Raw genomic sequence first — 6,884 nt, forward strand, 5'->3', positions numbered from 1 at the left:
AAGAACTCGTTGAGGAGTTCAGCCTTGTCCCCTCTGTCCGTCACCAATTGTTTCTGCCCATTTAGCAGGGGTCCTATTCCTCCCTGGGCCTTCCTTTTAGTTCCTATATATCTAAAAAACAATTTCTTATTGTCTTTTACTTGGGTTGCCATCCTCAGCTCCATGGTAGCTTTGGCCTGTCTAACTGCCTTATTGACCCTTACGAGATTTGTTTTGGTCTAATCCTCCAATCTGTTAAGGTCTCTCTGAATCCAAGCCCTATTACTCCCCCTGCCCCCCAGCTTGATGTTAACTGCAAACTTGCTGAGGGTGCACTCTGTGCCATTTTTCAGGTCACTGATGAAAACGTTGAACAAAACTGGCCCCAGAAAGCTTTTCAAGAATTTCACAAAAACTGTGATTTACTCTGAGGTTTGAGTGCTCTGAGGTTTGTTGCAAATATTTCAGAAGTTGCACCAGTCAGGTTGTCTCAGTCATGCCCTGAATCATGACTGCTGTGCTGATACAAACTGACATTGTAATAAATTTAAAGAAATATGTTGTGCTGCGTTGTGTCACCTTGTTTGATGTTATACAATATTTTAGCCACATGTTATCAGTTTTATTTTTTTTAGATAATATAGTATTATCAAAGGTTTACTTTTAACCATGTTACTCATTTTGTCCTTGAATGATTTCTAGGACTTAACTCTCTCCATTATTATAGATATTGCTTGAAGGCCCAAGCCATGTCAGAACTGAGATGTCTAAACTTGTGGAGAAAGTGGCATGGAGGTCTTTATTTATTACAAAGAGACGCAATTCTTCACTTTGCACGCGTAAACTTTTGCCTGTTCGATGAAGAAGAAAGAACCACTCCCATCATACTGTGAATACATGATTGCAGACTACTTAGAAAACAATTGAAGCATAGAAGACAGGCAAGAATGAATGCACTGCATCCCATCTGTTTGTCCTTTTGGTACATGTGGTAATGGTCACTTATCTGACTACCTGTGGATATGTAAATGTATTTGAAATGATGAAGAACTCTCCATTCCATGATAATGACAACAACCCGTGACATTTCTAACCTTAGCAGCAGGTTAGAAACTATTTGTGTTCTCTTCCATTAAGAATTTTACCCCTTCTGACACATCTATTTAGTTCTGTTTGAAAGAGAAAATCACATTAGTATGACCTAAAACCACAAATGAATACTGTCTTCTCCCAACTAATCTGAATATATTTAAGTATTTATGAGCCACCTGCTGGGTATCTGAGGTGGTTATCAATCTAATAAAACTACAGTGTTATCTGAAGCTCCCTTATAAGCACCAAAGCATATATGTATTAAGACCAACCACAACAATGCTTAATAAGATACTGCACATCTCATCTTTTCTTGTTTCTCTAATTTTTCCCCTCTAATTTATGAGTTTTCAAAAATATATGAAATAGGGGTAGTATAAGCAGTATTGATAAGCTTGAAGCCTGGGACTCATGCCTAGTGGATTTCACTCAGCATGGGCTAGTATTTTGCACTAGAAATGTCATTCTTTCCTTATGAATAGTGGTACAGTTTCTTAAAACTAAAGATACTTTTTAGTTGAAGCATTTTGATAGACCCCAAAACACTTCTGCACATTCCCTGGAATCACAGAACTCATTTTGCTCATGTTGTTCCTTCTTTACTTTTATTTTTCTACTGTTGTTTTCCATTTCAAAGTGTGAGAGTTATGGCTTGATAACAAAGGTAGCAGTTAATATTGTACTTAATATCCTTTCAGTGCATATGATGTAAAGACTGCAATCTAGATGAAATTATTGTTGATGCTAGTGAATAAGTTATTCATCATTTTGCAGAAGGAGCTGGACTTCCAACATGAATGCCTTATGCTTTGTTTATTTTACATCTTTGGATGTAAATTACTAGCTATTTTAATCTAGGAATATATCAGAAACAGAGCTTTAGAGAAGTCGGTTTTGCTGAAGCTTTATCAAACTTAACAGTCTTCAGCATACTTTCTAAAATTACACGGGTCAGATAGCAAGAAGATTGTTTAGAAAATACACAGAAAAATATATTGTGAGATCTAATTTTGTTTCTGACCACTAATGACTAGTGAGGTTTGTAGTTCACTGAAATACTGTTACAGTTGTCCTTAGCAATCAGCCTTTACTTTTCAGGGGAAAGAATATAATGGAGTTAGGACTTTATTTCAGAAACCTATACAATCCCTTGTATTCAGAAAGATACTTATAGTAGTAACCATAAGACATTCTTCAGGGTGCCATAGAAGTTGTATTTACATCAGTGTGTGTTAGATTTCCTGCACTCTATAATTAGTAATAAACACTAACAACCTCGGAGTTAAATAGGATGAGAAAGGAAAAGTGCAACCCTCAAGCCAGCTTCTTGAGGTCCTGGTTGTTTTTATTTCTCTCCAGTTATTCACTGCCACAATCATACTGTGGCAATCCCAGAGGGAATTATCTATTGTGCAGGCAGTGGGCTAAATTCTGCTCTCAGTTGCATCCCTGATTTGCACAGGTGTAACCAAAGAGACCCAGTAATTATGAGATGTTTGTATTGGAACAGCCCCCTAGTTCTTTGTTGCTTAATCACATCTGTGTTTATCAACAGATAAACATTTCAAGGAAAAGGCATTACTCCCGCTCTCCCCACTTTTTTTCCTACTGATTGTTTTTTTATTATTTAATTTCATCTTAAATTAAATTGAGACTACAAACGTGAGTACTGTCCAGGATTCTGAATCCTTGTAGGATCTTCCCTCTGTACAGCTTTTCAGGTTTTGCTGGCAGAATGATTTGGCAAGATTTCTGAGAGGATCCTGATTTAAAAGCTGTCCAAGACATTTTTTTCAGATACATCCACTTCGTATTGATGGAGAAGGAAACATTACTTAGGAATTCTGGTTTACCAGAAAAGAGCAAGGTATCTAGAGAATGTAAACCATGTAATAATCTGCCAACAGGTGGAGCTAGGTGAAAATCCCTGGATGCTATGGCATCTGCTATATGGCTACACTATAAGTCATAGATTTCATAGACATTTGGGCTGGAAGGGACCTCGGGAGATCATCGAGTCCAGCCCCCTGCCCAAAGGGCAGGAAGTCAGCTGGGGTCATAGGATCCCAGCAAGATAAGCATCCAATTTACTCTTGAAGGTGTTCAACGTAGGTGCTTGAACCACCTCCGCTGGCAGACTGTTCCAGACCTTGGGGGCTCGGACAGTAAAGAAATTCTTCCTTACGTCCAGCCTGAAATGGTCTTGTAGTAGTTTGTGACCGTTCAACCTTGTCATCCCTTGGGGCGCTCTGGTGAACAAACGCTCCCCCAGATCCTGGTGGTCACCCCTGATAAACTTAAGGTGGCCATCAGATCGCCCCTGAGCCTGCGCTTTTCCAGGCTAAAGAGCCCCATGGCTCTCAGGCTGTTGTCGTAAGGTCTGTTTTCCTGACCTCTGATCATGTGTGTGGCTCTTCTCTGGACTCTCTCAAGCTTCTCCTATAAATTTAAATTAAAAACCTTAATGAATAAAGCATTCATTTACAACTGTATTTCGTTACTTAATTGTCAAGGATTTTTCTTTATTCATTAAAAAATCTGTTTTTTTTTTAATAAGTGAAAGAAACCATAATTTGGTTGTAATGCTAAATGTTTATTTACAGTATCTCTGTAAAATGAATGGGAAATGAACAAAACAGTACACCCAAGTTTTGTGTATATGCAGGATTAGTTCTTTATCAGCTGTGCCCTTGGTGAAATTAAATCTTTGACAAGTGGCTGTGGGACTTTTGAAGCCTAATTGCATACATTTAAATGGACTTTTAGATTCTGAATCAAATTCACATCTGGCATAAGTGGGTGCAGTTTAAGTGCTGAATTGAATCATGTTCTATAACAGATTGGAAATAGTGCCTCTACATTATCCCACATGTGAATTGTACTGTAAGTTCTGGATACATGTTTATTGATACAAAAGATAAGGACCTCACTCTGGATCAGTGGTGCTCAACCTTTTGGCCCTGCTGGCCAGGTGAGTGATGCACAGCTGGCCCACAGGCTAGATTGAGCCATGTGTCCTGGGATCAGGCCCTGGGGCTTGTATCATCATGTACCAGGATCAGACCCCAGGGATCCAACATCACCCACTCTATCCTCATGTACCAGCATCGGGCCATGGAGGACCAGCAGCATCCCTTCCTGCCCTCATAAACTGGGATTAGGCACTGAGGTCCAGCACTGCCCTCTTCCACACTGGGACTGGGCCCTGCGGCTTGGCACCACCTCCTCAGTGCCCTCTCCATGTTGGGATTGGGTTGTGGGGCCCAGCACAGTCTCTGCATGCCAAAATTGGGCCCTAAAGCCTGGTGCTGCCCCTGTCCAGTCTTGCATGCTGGGATTGGGCACCTGATCCAGTTTGCAGGGCCTAGGGCCCCCTACAGGTCTAAAAATTTGGCAGCAGGGGAGAGGTGCCACTGTTCCCATACTGCCAAATTTCTGCACCTGTTGGGGACTTCCCTGGGCCAGGCAATATAGTGCTACAGGCCACGGCATATTTTTAAATGCAATAGCCTGAAACCTATCCATTCCATATATTCACTTCTTTGTGTCAGGTAGTTTATATAAAGTCAAAACATCTCTTCTATACCAGACCTGGATAGCTATATTGATTTATTTTGATTGGCCAAGTAATGGACAATATATGAGGATAAGGTAAATAACATTTATTTTATATCTCAATTCAGCAAAGCATATAAACCCATAATTAAGTCCCATTCACTTCAAAAGGGACTTAAGTGTGCTCTTAGTCTCTTTGTGGAATCAAGCCACATTTACTTTAACTGCCAATAATACTCTGCAAGTGAAATGCTGAGGTGAAATTTAAGCTATCAGTAGCAACACACAGTGGAAGCCAAGTGCTGAGATTCATAGTGAAGGGAACAAAATTCTTTTTTAGGTAGATAAATCATCTTAGCTCTCACCTATGCATAAATGACATCATCATTGTAGTAGTAATTTATAGGTGAAAGAAAGTAAGAGGTTTAAGCTACTATTTTAGGCTAGGGACAGAAATTATACATAAACCAGTGTAAGTGATCAGAAACTGGTTCAAATCTGTAACACAACAGAAGTTCAGTGCATATAAACTGCTGTCAATCAATTTAAGATAAACCTGGATGGGTGTAGTATCAGACTTAACTGTTTTAGGTTAAATCTGTTTATTGAACCTCTGTCCCAGATCCCCTCCATGTTCAAGTTAGCTCACAGTCTCTTAGCATCCCAGGGTGCGTTGAACTTCTCCCACAACCTCCTCACCCTCCTTGCAGGGTGGATGGGCTAACCTTGAGCCAAGCTGTCTGTTCAATCTCAGCAGGGAGGCATGCTCTAGCACCCCCTAGCTTCTGGGATGGGCCACTACTGGCATGTGGCTGCATTTCTGGAATCAAAAGTGAATGTCTGTTCATGTGCTTATGGGTTCAATCAATGCAGTTTAGACTAACCTGTGAAGACTGAATTAATTCAGTCTCAGGCTTTCTGGCCATCTGTACTTAGCCATAATGACAATCTAAGTAACTTCAAAATGGTGCATTCTGTGCTGCCTGGTCCTTGTCCAGGCCCTTTGCACAGGATAGTGTTATCATGCAAATAATGATTCCCATGTTATGAAGCAATTCCCGTTGTTAAGGAATAGAGGGCTTTGTTTGTAATGCCACAGCACAGAGGAGCCAAGCTGAGGGTGCTGTGGAATCCATAACGTTGGAGCTGCTTATTAGCTTTTATGACTAATGATAATATTTTGGTGTTTTGTTCTATCTCAGCTATAACTTCATCAATACATGCGGTCAGAGTTTGTAGGAGGTTGTTTCACACAGCAGAAATCAGAGATAGTGAAAACTTTTACTTAACTGCTTTCCTGCCAGACTGCTTTGCGAAGCCTGGGGCTAGCTATAAAGATGTAAATAAAATGAATATTCGTAAGCAATAAATATTAATTAAACAACATTTATGTTCCAGACGTGCTGTTGCTCCTAGCAGGTCCCACCTGCATGGCAGAGTGCGCTTGTTAAATGAACACTGCTATTTGAAAAACACCTAGTGGGATTTCACTAAGAAACTGCTTTCATCTGCAGTATATGTGCACAGCTTTTTGGATTCAAGTTGAACCAAACAGAATTTTTAAGTTTTAGCTTTTCCTCAAAGTATGATAGAAACTGATGGACTTTTTTGAGTCAAGTTATTCAGCCTGCAAACATATGGACAAATTACCCATTAGTTATTATTTAAGCCATATTCAAAAATGAGGGGAAATGTTAATGGAAAAAGCCATCCAAAAATATTTCTTGTAACATGTGCTGCTGCTCATTCACACAAATACAAGCAAACCTTTCCTTTTGCACCTATTGCTTTAATACCAGTGCTTCTGAAGGACGCCTGCACTATAGCATTGTATTATGGAATTGCCTGGACATATTACAAATTCCTTTTTACTTGAGGATTTCAGGTATATCACTGCTATATGCTATATCTAATATTTTAACTTGGACAAGATGTATTTTTGGCTAGTTGTGAGTGTAAGACACAAAATACTTCTTTGATAATTCAATAGAAAATTGTTAAATGGAAGATATTGTTAAGCTTCAGTTGATTTCTGAGCGGTAACAAGCTCTGAGATTCAAATTCAAGATTATTCTATGTAGATTTACCAAATAATATACTAGCTCACAACTTCTCCCCAGCAAGGTTCAACAGGATACATTCACTTTAGCACAACAGTGGATATGTGTGATAAGGGCTGTACTGCTGTTCCAGCTCCACCGTACAGTGCAGAAAGAAGGACTCTGCTTTGAAGGGGAGCAACATTAATATTGTCCTTC

The sequence above is a fragment of the Crocodylus porosus genome, unplaced genomic scaffold, assembly GCF_001723895.1.
Source record: "Crocodylus porosus isolate Cpor-Errol unplaced genomic scaffold, CroPor_comp1, whole genome shotgun sequence".
Taxonomy (NCBI): Eukaryota; Metazoa; Chordata; order Crocodylia; family Crocodylidae; genus Crocodylus; species Crocodylus porosus.